This window comes from Eumetopias jubatus, unplaced genomic scaffold (assembly GCF_037043125.1).
Source record: "Eumetopias jubatus isolate StellerSeaLion01/CBP00866 unplaced genomic scaffold, mEumJub1_p1.0 scaffold_7, whole genome shotgun sequence".
Lineage (NCBI taxonomy): Eukaryota > Metazoa > Chordata > Mammalia > Carnivora > Otariidae > Eumetopias > Eumetopias jubatus.
In genome coordinates, this window is record NW_028274813.1 from 141,899,587 (window position 1) to 141,913,822 (window position 14,236).

At 40.3% G+C, this 14,236-nt stretch overlaps 1 protein-coding gene across 3 annotated transcripts in view; it reads right to left on the reverse strand.

The window, feature by feature from the left end:
- The window catches only part of UBE3A (ubiquitin protein ligase E3A), a 98,633-nt gene extending 90,700 nt beyond the window's left edge, over positions 1 to 7,933 (reverse strand). For 2 of the 3 annotated variants that reach the window (XM_028087271.2, XM_028087270.2), the window contains exon 1: positions 7,343 to 7,933. The gene's annotated coding sequence lies outside the window, so the exon portion shown is untranslated. The remainder of the gene's footprint in view (positions 1 to 7,342) is intronic. The other variant, XM_028087273.2, reaches the window with a different exon arrangement.
- Between the last annotated feature and the right edge of the window lie 6,303 nt (positions 7,934 to 14,236).

The window sequence follows — 14,236 nt, forward strand, 5'->3', positions numbered from 1 at the left end:
AGGCAGAGGCACTAAAGTGGGGCTGTGGCATAGATATGTCTTTGGCCCACTATCCAGGCTGACCCCTAGTCCTGTATCTACTTAAAATTAGTTTAAAGTTCTGAAGCCTAGAGGATTTTGTTCCTGATGATTCTTATTCATCAGGCCACAGCAGGTATCTAAAAGTAGGCCTGAACTGGAAAGCAGTTCATTCATCAAGCACTTACAAATACATAAAACTGCACCTGAAAAGAAAAAAAAAAATGAGATACGCAGCAATTGTTCTCATAGAATCTTCAATCCAGGAGGAAAGAAAGAATTTAATTTCAGTTGAGGTAAGTGACTTACCTATTTTCCAGTTGAGATCCAACTATTTTTAAGTTCACCCCTCCTTGCCTTTCATTTAGCCCAAAATATGGGAGAGGAATTAGAGGGGATGAACTGATTCTGAGTTCAATGAGACCATAACACTTTACTTTTTCATTTTGAAGGTAATTTGAAATACAGTGCATTGGGCAATAATTAAAGAAATATACAATAATACCTGAAATGCAGAAATCTAGTTTTATATGTTTAAAAGACAAAATTTAGCTCGGTTTTTCTAATACATTCTCCTTAAGTGTTCTCGTTTCAACACTATAGTCAACTTTTAAGCACTTCCATTCTGTCAAGCACAGTGCATCCCTACCTCAGCTACCAAACTTTATCCTTTTAATTTTCTATTTTCCCTGTTCTTTAAACATGTTTAATGTATTGTAGTCCATTTCGGGGTGCTAAAACAAGATACCACAGACCGGGTGGCTTATGAACAGAAACTTATTTTTCCAATTCCTGGAGCCTAAGAAGCCCAGTATCAAGGTGCTGGCAGATTCGGTGTCTGGCAAGAACCAGCCTTCTGGTTCACAGACAGGTGTCTTCTGGCTGGGTCCTCATATGGTAGAAGAGTCAAGGGAACTCTGAAATCTTTAATAAGGCACTAATCCAATTCATGCGGACTCTACTCTCATGATCAAATCACCTCAAGAAGGCCCCACTTCCTAAAACCATTACAATGGGTGTTACAATTCAAACATAAGAATTTTGAGAGGACATAATCATTCAGTCCATAGCAATATGCCACAGACATAGCAAAATGTGTAAGAAATTGAATATGAATGAAGCAGCTTAAGTAATTAGGGGAACTTTTCATTTCTTAGAAGCTCTAAATTTAGAATATCTTAAACAGCACAGTTTCTATCACCAACATGCAATATGATGCATTGTCAGCCCACTTCAGAAAACTAGAAAAGAAAAATGTTACCCAATTATTTTTGTGTGAAATGGGATTTATCGATCAGTATATATGTCATTACAATAGGTGCTCAAAAGACATGTATTTTTCCCCCAAACAAAAACTTTATTTAACAAAGGTAAATACTTAACATTCTTATTTGTGGCACACTATAAGGTTATCAATATTGGCACATACACACACACAGAGGCACAATAAATAGAATCCATAAGAAAAAATACTAAAATAATTAATAAGCTGGAAATACCCATACTTCTCCCTAGGACCCATGAGCTTTATATAGAAAACATTGGTGGGCATTTCATCTTTTCCCTTCTGAAGAACAGGATTATGCTTTACATCTGATAAGAGAAAGGAAGTACTTGTTGGCAGTATGAAGAAATTCCCATAGTGGTAGCTGCAATGCTAGAATTATCATCTCAGAAGAAAATAACACCAGTTTTAAAGATGGAGCTAGAGTACAAGGAAGTGACAAATTGTGACATTTGTCTATGCTGAATGGTAGATACATGATTGTTACGTTATTCTCTGTACTGTCTGCATATTTAATTTAGAGAAAATTCAGAATTTATTCTGCATCACAAAAAATATAAAAGTAAAGAGGTTAGGATAGTGGTTACAGGCCACAAAAGCAATTCTAAGACTACCTTCTCACATCCAGTAATAGAAGTCTATTATATTAGCAGCTTGAAATGAATAAGGTATCCCTTTTGATACAAGGAGAAAGAAGTCATCACATTAAGAACAAAGAGTTACAAGCCTGCACACCACAAAGAGGTCAAAAATTTTTTCATGTTTTATTTCTGTAATATAAAAGGATTTGTGCTTGACTAACCTCAACTAACCCCAAAGGATACAGAAGGTCAACTTCTATAACACATTTAACTGTTAAGAGCCATCATATTAAGCTCCATATTGGCCAGCCAAGAGTTTCATTTAAGGTACATTTTATCCTACTTTTTTTAGTAAGTGTTCAGGGCTCAAATGTAACTTCCATGCTTTTTATTTGTGGCATAGATGCTGACTTTAATAAAGTATTATATAGGATTCTCTTCTATGATCCACATGTGCTATCTTATAGATTGCAGGAGACTTCCTAGAATGGAGCTTCTGGAATAATCTTTTTTTCTTTCTTTTAAGGATTTTATTTATTTACTTGACAGAGAGAGACACAGCTAGAGAGGGAACACAAGCGGGGGAGTGGGAGAGGGAGAAGCAGGCTTCCCGTAGAGTGGGGAGCTCAATGCGGGGCTCAATCCCAGGACCCTGGAATCATGACCTGAGCCGAAGGCAGACGCTTAACAACTGAGCAACCCAGGCGCCCCAAAGTTCTGGAATAATCTTATCCAATAAGAATCTATGTCTCCAAAATCTCTTTTCCTTTCAGGTCAACCTTATGATTTACCTGCCATTTATCAAATTAACAGGAGAGATCAAAAGTAAAGCAAATTAGAGTGCCTGGGTGGCTCAGTGGGTTAAGCCTCTGCCTTCAGCTCAGGTTATGATCCTGAAGTCCTGGAATCCATTCCTGCACTGGGCTCTCTGCTCAGCGAGGAGTCTACTTCTCCCTCTGGCCCTACTCCCTCTAGTGCTTTCTCTCTCGCACTCTCTCTCAAATAAATAAAATCTTAAAAAAAAAAAAAAAGTAAAGCAAATTACAAGAAGGGGTTTGACTAAGGATTAATAATACTGAATAGTGCATCACTAATTATTAAGATCTATTATTTATTTCAAATGTAGTTAACAAATTTAATTTAAACTCACACACTAAATATTTCCCAAAATAATACTTCTGAAAGTATGAAAAGGTTAAAAATGTTTATAGAGAAAAAGCACGAAAATATTCCAATCACTTGTTTACCACTAACCAACTTGTTTTCTTGGGCAAGTCACTAAGTCACGTATAAGGTCACTTTATACAGTATTATTCTAATTTTTTTTGAGAATGATCACATCTGAAAAACAATCCTTTGAAACAGACAAAGCAAGTATCACCTTCACTTAACAGAAGTTAACAGAACAAAGGCTCTGAAAGATAAATGACCTGCTCATGACCAGCTAGGAAGCTAGATTGGAAGGATGAACGGATCTTCTGACACCAAAGTTAGTGCTTCTTCCTCCACATCAGTGGTTCTTGGTCGCTTTTGTTCACTGAACCTGTTGAGACTCTGAAACTTAAAATTTATACATAATTTTAGGGAGTTCACAGTCACGAAGCTTAGAATCAAACAGAAACAACTGTCAGCTAAATCCCATTTGCAAACAGCAATATTCCAAAAAAGGTATTAGCTTTATTTCATCCTCAGACTGGCCTTAAACTTAAAAACTTCATTTTGACTCATTATCCATCATGGTGTTTACTTAATAACTTTGATCAAAGTAAAGTTGGCAAAGAAATTTATTATCTATTTATTAATAAGTTATTTCATTTAAGAAATTATATAGCATCTTTAAGTATTTTAAACATCTGTTCCGGACATAGGATATGTTTGTAGATTAACGCCATTTCTAGTTACTGTAGTTTTACTTGACTTCCTTTATTAGAAGAAAAAGCCCCATTTCCTGCACTACCTCTTACGCTCAGAAAAGGCCCAGTGATGACATCTTGTAAAGTCTGCCTTCTAATAATAGTGTAGAAAACATTCAAATAGAGGCAAACTACTCCTCTCAACAGGTAGGACAGAACATAAGCCACTGTATACAGAGTCCTGAACTCTAGTCCAGAAACTCAGACTGTGCTTCTAGCTCTGCCACCTGGGTGACTTTAAGAAAATCATTTTAAAGCTCTGCACTTCAATTTCTTCATGTATAAAATGAATGGAGTGTCTGGCCTCAAGAATAGTCCTACTGAGGTTTGAAACTTCTATGAAGCTAGAACCAGAAGACAGAATGATAATCACCCCAGAAAAATATCAAAATATTTACAGGCAACTGCCAAAGTAAATTTCTTTTTTTTATATACATACCCATTCACACACAGACGCACACACACTATGTACCAGATTTTGGACCAAGGTAAAGATATAAAGTATCTCACATATGCCAAATAGTTGTATAAAGGGGTAAAAACAGTATTCTTTAGAATAGCAGCTGCAGGTGGAAGCGTTTAGTCCACAGAACTGCCCTAAGACTGGAAGAGCACAGAAGAATGAGGCTCCATTATATGAAAGGATTTCACAAAAAAATGGTGTTATGTGGAGAAAGTCACTAGACTAGAACCTTCCAAAAGACAGACATGATTGTCTTTGTAGCTCCTACATCTAACCCAGCTCATAGCAGACACAGTAGGTACCCAATGAATGTTAGTTGACTACTGATAATTCATCCATATGCTGGCAACACGCTTTCTGATAAACACTAGGAGTCCCTCCCCTTAAAGAGTGAGTTCATAGCTAGCGAGAATGAAAACAATGTAAAGGGTTAACATGCTAGAGTCCACCGTATAGAAGGTACTTTTGAGAACAACAACAACAAAAAAACAAGGTAGGAAGACTTCAAATGATAATACTCTATGTGTTGGACATTTACAAATTCTAATCCTCAAAACAACTCTGAGTTAGTTTCACCATCCCATTTTATAGATGACAAAACTGCAGCTCACTAAGACTAAGTAACTTGCCAAGATCAGTCAACTAAGGTGAGCCCAGAATTAAAAATGGGATCTAATTCCAAAGCTATTCTCACTGCACATACTGTAATGTTTTTGAATTTATCTTTACATTTGCAGTGGGGGGAGAGTCAAAATCAGCCAAAACTCTGTTATCCTGAATTATCCTGGATAAGAGAAAATTTGTCTTCACTCATAAAAGTCAAAAAACTAGGGGTGCCTGGGTGGTTCAGTTGGTTAAGCTCAAGTCCTGGGATAGAGTTCAGCAACAGGCTCCCTTCTCAGCGGGGAGTCTGCTTCTCCCTCTGACCCTCCTCCCTCCCATACTCTCTGTCTCTCTCATTCTCTGTCTCTCAAATAAATAAATTTTACTTTAAAAAAAATCAAAAAACTAACTTTTTAACAGCTCCATGTGCATTTAATGTAATGTCTCTATGTTTTGACCAATACAAGTTTGGGTCTAAACAAAAATGTGCAACATGACAAGAAGATAACCAGTAATCATTTAAGAAAATAAACATTCATAAATTTTTCAAGTGCTTGGGTTGAAAAATTTAGATATAATCCATAGTTTTGGATTATCCCACTGACTGCTTATTTGAAATAGTAAATTATTTCAGATTTGGGGGGGGTTGGAGGGGACAGTAGAAGGATCATTTTAAAAATGACCTAAAGTTTAAGAAATACAACTGATTAAAGGTTAAATGTCCAAGATACTGTAAGTACCCAATAAATCTTATTAAATGAATTGAACAAGTGGGATGAGAATGTGTCTTCCTCACACTTCTAGTAAGTATACTTAAGAAGGTACTTTTTTAAGCCAAGAAAAAAAATGTACAATTTAAGAGAGGTGAAATAAAACAGATTACCACATCTCTGAAAAGAAATCAAAACACTGTAATTTGTATCTCTGTGTAAAGTTAAACTCCTCAGGAACTAGGCAATGTCCAGACAATAGTGTACATAATACTTAGCATACTGATAGTTAATAAATATTGATACAGCAAGACTTTCTTAGTTTCCAATTCTAATTTTGTAAAGAGAGGGTCATTATTTCTTGAATCTATTTCCGGCTTTTGTTGTGATTATTAGTTTCTTTAAAGGGCTTCTGGGTCATTCCCTGAGCTTATCAGCACCATTAATACTGTATTCATTTTATTACAAATGTGATAAATAACTCAGATTTATAAGCAAGATCTAATTCTACAATTATTTCCACTATACATGCCAGGACAAAAATTTTATTTTTATCTTCCTAAACTCTGAACTTTTTTACCTGGTTTAAACAGTAAGAGTACTCATTAGAGCTTATGAAGCAAACACTTCTCATCCCTCTTGTCTAATTCACTCAAGATTTATTGGTTATCTACTGTGACTCTGACAGGTAACTTTTTAACAGTTTTTCTTCCAAACTTTAGGTCATTTCCATTTCAAGCCTCCTTCCCTCCCCCCAGAATATTCTGGAATAATTTCCTGCTTCTTTCAATACTGCAGGCAGGGGAATTCTCCAAAATTAAGGGTCATAGCTATATCCCCTCATGATTTATGGAGGGTAACTCTGGATTGTAAATCCCATACTGCTATTCGTTTACATTTTCAAAAGTACCCTAGCCATTTAATAAATATAATCCCAGACAGATTTAGTAATGTTTCTATTTTAGTATGCCAATTGGACGTTTTTAAAATTCAGAGACTAAATTATCTTTGGAGTCCAAGCTCAAACAGTGCCTACATTAAAATTATTTCTAACAATTTTATGGACTAAAGTATTTGCCACATTCAATTCTGACTTTACCAACAAAACCTACACGCCATGACGAAGAAAGAGTCCTTTTCATTTTCTCAACTGAAAAGGGAAAATAAAATAATGCCAACTGTTTGCAGGTTTGCATTTAACAGAATCTCTGGCAAACCCGGTAGCTCACGTTTAATTTGAAAATCCCGATAATCTGTGAACACAATCCTTGGGCTTGATTCCCACTTCATCCGCCCTCCCTCCCCACCAGTCCACCCCCAAAACCCCAACCCACCAAACCACACGTCTAAGCATTTTTCACCAACAGGGCCAAAACCTCGAAAAAAGAGCTCCCCTTGAAAGGAAAAGGCCAGCCCTACCCTGCCTGGGGCCCAGGCCTGCTCCGCGAGCTCCGCTCCAAGGAGGGCCAACTCTCGACGCCCTGCACGCCCCGCCCCGGGCCCGCTCGCGTCCCCTTAGGCGACAAAACCCTCCCTCCGGCCCTCAGCCAGGACTGACAGTTACGGTAGCAGCAGCCGCTGGTACCAAAGCCCTACTTCTGGCACTGACCCTCGAAACCACGCGCCCCCAAACACTCGCCGTGGCGCGGTTTGGGAGCGTCCCTACCTTCGCCAGAGCCAGCCCCGAAGGGTGGTCTCAGCGACAGAAAGAACGAAGAGAAATGCCGACCAGCCTCCCCGGCCCAGGCCCGGTCCTCGGCCACACTGACCTGTTGTCGCCCCCGCGCCTGGGCTGTGGCCCTCGCAGCAGCGGCTGCCTCACTGGTCGCAGTCGCCCTCGCTCGCCGCCTCCGCCCGCCACCGCCTCGTTCCCTTTCGCTGCCTCCACCGCCGGGGCTCATGCGGGACCCGCGCTTCCTTCTCCGGAGACTAAGGCCGGGAAAGGGGGCGCCGGGGCCGCAGAAAACCCCGCGCTCGTCGCCAGCCGCCGCTCCGCCGCTGCCTGTCCCCACTGGGGAAATGCGGGGCCCGCCGAGCCGGGGCTAGGCTGCGAGCTGCTCCGAGCGCGACCCCAAGGAGGAGCCGAGGGAGGCGCCGCTGCCCGCGGCCGTAATCGTTGGGTCCGCAGAGATGAAGCTCAAGTCGGAGGCGGCAGCGGAAGGCGAGCGCCCAGGCCAGCGGATGGCTAAGTGGCAGCGGGGTGCGCGAGCGGGAGGAAGGCGGTGTGTCGAGATTCTGGCGAAGGGGAGTCAGGCTATGTCGTCTCCTGCAGTCACCCCGAACCCAGCGCCACCATCTTGGGAAAAACGCGGATCTCGCGGCCGCAGCGCAAGCCGGGAGGACTGGCTGGGCGGGCCGAGTATCCCAGCAGGCAGCGCGTGCCGCCCGGTCGGGCCAGAGCTCCGGGCCGGGACGCAGGGACGTGGGGCGGGGCCGGGGTGCGCGCGGGAGGGCGCAGCGTTTTGCCCCGCCCCCTCTTGCCGGCTCCTCCCCCTTCCTGCTTGCCGTCGTCGCCACCGCAGGGGCTGTTGGGAAGGGGAAGTTGCTCGCGGCTCTTTGGAGTCCTGCCAGTGTTTGTCGCCATCTTGGGATCGAGCAGAGGGTCAGTGTTTTAGCGAGTCACCGCTGTCTATGGCCCCACCGAAAGAAGGGCGTACACGCCGGAAACCCTCTGGAGCCCCCAGGAGTGTTGGAGAGGCCCCTGGTATACCCAAGTCGAGGAACGTCCTAGGACTTAAACGCTCCCGATTTTAGGGGGACGAATCGGCTCTGAAAATCCGCCGAGGGAAGGGGGGTGGCTTTGATAGCTTCCAGCCCCGCGGCGAGGCTGCAGCCTCCGGATACCAGGGCCTCCGACCCCAATCTCTTTCCGTCCAGAGCTGCCTTTGTAAATACTGCAGAGGTACCCCGAGAGTATGAGCCATCTTTCAGGGGACCAAGGTCATTTGCTTAGGCCTCTCCAACACGATGTCATTAGTTTACTAGAAGATGAAAGCCCGTCTCGCAGTTTTGACATTCGGTAGGTTGTTAAAGAGACTGTGGCCTCTTGGTTAACATCAGCTGGATGGATGCTAATTTTGATCCATATGACAACCCATTTAAAAGCCGCGCGTCTTCATATTTACTATCAAGGTCATCGTTTTATTTAAAAGGGTTTTTTTTTTTAATGGCTCTGCGACAGAACTAGCAAATATAGTGGAATTACTAACAAGTCATAGTCTTAACGGCTTGCAACTTTGCTAAGCCCTAAAATACTGTATGAGATCCCATTCATCTGGTATTCAAAGAATTTTTTTTAAATCAACAATCTTACATAGCAGTGTATTCAGCTGCCATTCTTAGAACATTATAGGTCAGGGATATGTTTATGTATACTGCTTCCCGGTTATAACCAACTGTAAAAAACTTAAACTATAAAAAATAAGCTAGTGGAATTTAAATTATCCCAGGACAATTAATGATAAATGACAGTATTAAATCATGTCTGATTTTAATTTAGTTCCTCATTGTTTTTTTCATTTCTCCTATTACAGATCCTCATTTGGAAACAATTTGTAGTTTTATAGAAGAGGCTAGTTAAAATCGTAATCTTTTAAGGATTTTCTTTGCATATTATCAAAATGGGCAAATGAGAATGAAAATCTTTAAAGATTTTTGTTAATAATCAAAGCAAAATGTTACTTCAGTATCTAGCCTGTGAAGATAGTTTAACTTACTCTCCTCAGAAATTGCCTGAATAAATGAAATGTAATTTTATATAACCTGGTGCATCAAAATGGAGCAAATTCCTGAGTACAAAAAAATTAAAGACTGACGAGAAGTAAATCTCTTAAATGTCAGAATGTCCAGATCTTTACTAAAATCAAGAAGGATCCCAGTTCCTCCTTCGAATATGGAGAAATTACACATAGGCTTTTTTAGTTCATTATTAGGTATTCTGTGTGACATTAGTGTCAGACCTGATTCAAGACCCCACTGTGCTCTTTGTCTTACTCATTTCAAATTTTGTGATGTTTGCTGATAAAAATTACTAGCACATTGACTGGCATAAGATAAGAGTTCAGTGAATGTTAGGGCTTAGTAACAGTAGTAGTAGTATTATCAATACCATTGTTTAGCATTACACACTCCATGCACTCCTTCACACCTCCACCCTTAATTCCTACAGATCTACCTAAATTTGCACTCACCCTCATCTCCTGTCTTAAAGTATGAGCATCCTTCTTTCTACAGCTTTTTTTTTTTTTTTCCTGGTGGAGGGGAGGGGAGCTGGCAGGTGGGGGGTGGGACTTTCAAGTCCCTTGGTTGTTTCCTCTCTTGTTCATAAATTCTCCTTCTACTAACTCTGTCCCTTCTATTTAGAAGAGCTATCTGTACTTGGATTGTCATTTCTAAGCCCCTCTTCAACTACTGAAATTTAGCATTTGCCCCCATTTTACTGTATACACTGCTTGTATTAATGTATGTAATAGCACAATGGCCAAATCTAAAAGTTGCCTCTCAGTTTTCATGGTATCTGACCTTTTTGCAGGTTTCCACACTGCTAACTACTGCCTCCTGGAAACTGCTCCCTGTTCTTGGGCTGTCTTCTTCAAGTCTTCTTTGCAAAATGTTCTTCCTCTCCATCCTTGGTTCTTTCTGCCTACTGTGTTATACAGTCTCTGACAGTACCATATATATATACTCTTCCTCTCTTACTTTTTTCAGTCAGGGATCAAGCCTGAATCTTGAACACTGATCTCATTCAGAACCAGACATATCTTCAACCCCTTATTGGAAATTTGTACTGGATGTTCTACAGCACCTTAAAACTCAGCATGTTTAAAATTGAACACATTTGTTCCATTTCCCACCATTAACTGAGATGGGAATAATTTTGGAGAAGAGCAAGTTTTGGAAGAACAAACAGGAATTGGTTTTTGCAAATATTAAATAAGAGATGCCTATAACCCTGTAGTGGATATCGGTCATAGAGATTGACTGCTAGTTGACCCCTAATATGCATTCTCCTCTTCATCCATGATAATGGAGTTATCTAGCCAGACACATGGTTGCCTATAATAAACTCTAAATATGGCCATGTCAATAAGGTTCTGGCCAGTGGAATGTGAGCAAAAATGATGTAAGCAATTTCCAGATGCTACTCTAAAATAAATGGGATGCGTCTTTCCCATTGTTCCTTTCTGATGATCAGAATGTGAGAGGGGTTGTGAGCTATTTTGGAGGTACAACAAGGTGGGTCCCTGAAGTCTTCATGAGTCGGAGCCTGTGTACCAGCTTGAGCTTTGGTGTGAGACGGCTAACTACTATAATCTGCATGGTTATTCTAGATACCTTTTACTGAAGCTGACCTTGTATCCTAATATCCAAGTGAAGAAATCAAGGAGGCATGTGGATGTGGGTGTCTGGAGTTCAGGGAGAATGAAACCAGCTCATCCTACATTCCCTGACTTGATGATTCTTCTATCTGTCGCAGTCCTCAATCATAATAATGTTAGTAATCCCAGATTTCTTTCTCTGTCTCACTCTCCTGGCAATTAGGAGGCAAAGTCACATATTCCTTAAGGCAACAGTTTTAAAATTAGGTAGTATAGCAAAATGGTTAAGAGCACAGGCTCCAAATTAATTAGCAAGTGCAAAAATGCCAGGCAAAATCATAAATCCCTCTTGGATTTGTTTTTCTCATCTGTAAATGAGGTTATTGTGAGGATTAAGTGTTAATGTAAAGTAAGTGTAAAGCTCTTAGAGTACTACTGGGCACATAATAAAGTGAGCTTTTTTTATCCCATGCAAATCCCAGTTCTGACACCAGATAAAGATCCTTCAATTAAATAAACCTTCAATTAATGTCTCTGTTTCCTCATCAATAAAGCGGGAAAAATAAGTCAGTACTATTCACTACTTCATAGGGCCACTGTAAGCCTTCATTCATCCATTCAATACATATTTATTAGATAGATAGGATGTACCAGCACTGTTCTAGGTGTCAAGAATACAGCAGTGAACAAAGACTGCCCTCATGGGATTTATGATCTAGTGGAGAGAAAAAAACAACAAATCTGGTGTGTCAGAATGTGATAAATGTTCCAGAGAAATATAAAACAAAGTGAAGAGGATAGAGAATCATGCAGGATGGCCAGAGAGGTGTCATTGAAAAGATGATATTTAAGCAGAGGCTTGACAGAAGTGACAGAATGAAATGTGGGATATAAGGGAGAGAGCATTCCAGACAGAGAAGTCACCATGAAGCAGAAATATTCCTACAGCAGTCTAGGACCCCCTAGGAAATCTGGACCCCCCATGGTGGCTGGAACACAATAAGAGAAGGAGTTGAGATGAGCTCAGGAAGTCAAAGTGGGCCACAGCCAGGGCTTGGTACCTCATCCTGAGAAATGGGTATTTGCACTGAATGAGGTGGAAAGTCCCTAGACGTGTTTGAGAGAGTTATGACAAATTCAACCAATGGGAATCATTCTGGCTATTGTGGAGAATGGACAGGACATGTGAAGTGTTTAATGTCTGACATATGGGAAATGTTCAATAAATGGTAATACTATTATTATTAGCTATTATGATAACATCCATTTCCTTCTATATGATCCCACTGATACTATCTTAATTTAGATCCTTAGTGTTGAACTTGAACTCAATGTAAGCTCCAGAAAGGCAGGGTCATACTACCTTATTTATTATTATATCCCCCAAACCCAACACAATGCTGGTCCATATTACAGTACTTTGCTACTGAATCTCACTGTGGAATGTTTTTAAAAGAAACAAATATGATTTCATTGTATCCTTGCTTAAATCTGTCACTGGTTCTTTACAGCTTTCTGGATAATGTCCAGACTCCAAGACCAAGCCCCATTGGATGTGGGCCCTACTTCCCTTCCAGCCCCAACTCCTTCCTCTCCCCACATGAATCCATTGCTGGAGAAGTACTTTAAACACTAAAAAGTCATTTGGAACTCTTCCACATGCAATTTCAATTTTTTAAAAAATATTCTAATTGCAGTGTAGTTAACACAGAGTGTTATATCAGTTTCAGGTGTACAATACAGTACAATTACAATATAATTACTCAGTGCTCATCAAGACAGATGCACTCTTAATCTCCTTCAACACCAAAACCAAAGACAACCTAATGTATGGAAGAAGATATTTACAAATGACATATCTGATAAAGGGTTGGTATCCAAAATATAAAAAGAAGTTATACAACTCAACACCAAAAAACAAATAATCTAATAAACAAATGGGCAGAAGACATGACAGACATTTCTCCAAAGAAGACTTACAGATGGCCAAAAGACACTGAAAAGATGCTCAACTTCACTCATCAGGGAACTGCAAATCAAAACCACACTGAGCTATGACCTCACATCTGTCAGAATGGCTAAAATTAACATAAGAAACAAGTGTTGGCAAGAATGTGGAGAAAAAGAAATGCTCCTATGCTGCTGGTGGGAATGCAAACTGTGCAGCTACTGTGGGAAACAGTATGGAGTTTCCTCAGAAAGTTAGAAATAGAATTACCCTATGGTCCAGTAATTGCTTTACTCTTTACCAAAAAAAAAAAAAAGAATAACACTAATTCAAAGGGATACATGCACCCCTATGTTCACTGCAGAATTATTTACAATACCCAAATTATGGAAGCAGCACAAGTGTCCATGGATAAATGAATAGATAAAGAAGAGGTGACTATATATCATTAGGAATATTAGCCAGCCATAAAAAAAGAATGAAATCATGCCACTCGCAATGAAATGGATGGAGCGAGAGAGTATAATGCTAAGCAAAATAAGTCAGAGAAAGTCAAATACCATACTATTTCATGTATATGTGGAATTTAAGAAACAAAACAAGTGGGACAAAGGGGACAAACCAAGAAACAGACTCAACTATAGAGAACAAACTGATGGTTACCAGAGGGTAGGTTGGTGGGCAGATGGGTGAAATAGATGATGGGTATTAAGGAGGGCACTTGCAATGAGCACAGGGTGATGTATGGAATTGTTGAATCACCATATTGTACACCTGAAACATATGTAACACTATGTTAACTATACTGGAATAAAAAAAAAAAAATCATTCAAGCAAAAAACCTGGAAGTGCTATCAGGTTTTGACCTTGGTCATTTCAGTCTCTTTGTGCCTTAAACCCAGCGGGAGAGTAGGGGGAAAGGAGTTTCATTGACTGCCTGCTGCTGCTGCTGCTAATCTGAGCTGTTCTGGATAAAACAGTTGGACTGAAATCAGTGAAGCCATCCTTAGAAATTTTGCCTTCTGACAGGTGCAACTTCTAGTTCTTTGAAATCATTCACGTTGCATTCATGTGTCTAATACTATTTATAATACTTAACCCATTCTCACAGGAATTCTAACAAAATACTTTTTTAAATCTAAGGAAGTGCATTGGTTAAATAAAATCAATTATTAAAAACAGTTCAGGGGCGCCTGGGTGGCTCAGTCGGTTAAGCCTTTGGCTCAGGTCATGATCCCAGGGTCCTGGGATCAAGTCCCGCATTGGGCTCCCTGCTCAGCGGGGAGCCTGCTTCTCCCTCTGCCTGCTCTGCCTGCTGCTCCCACTGATTGTGCTCTCTCTCTCTCTGACATAAATAAATAAAATCTTTAAAAAATAGAAAATTAATTAATTTAAAA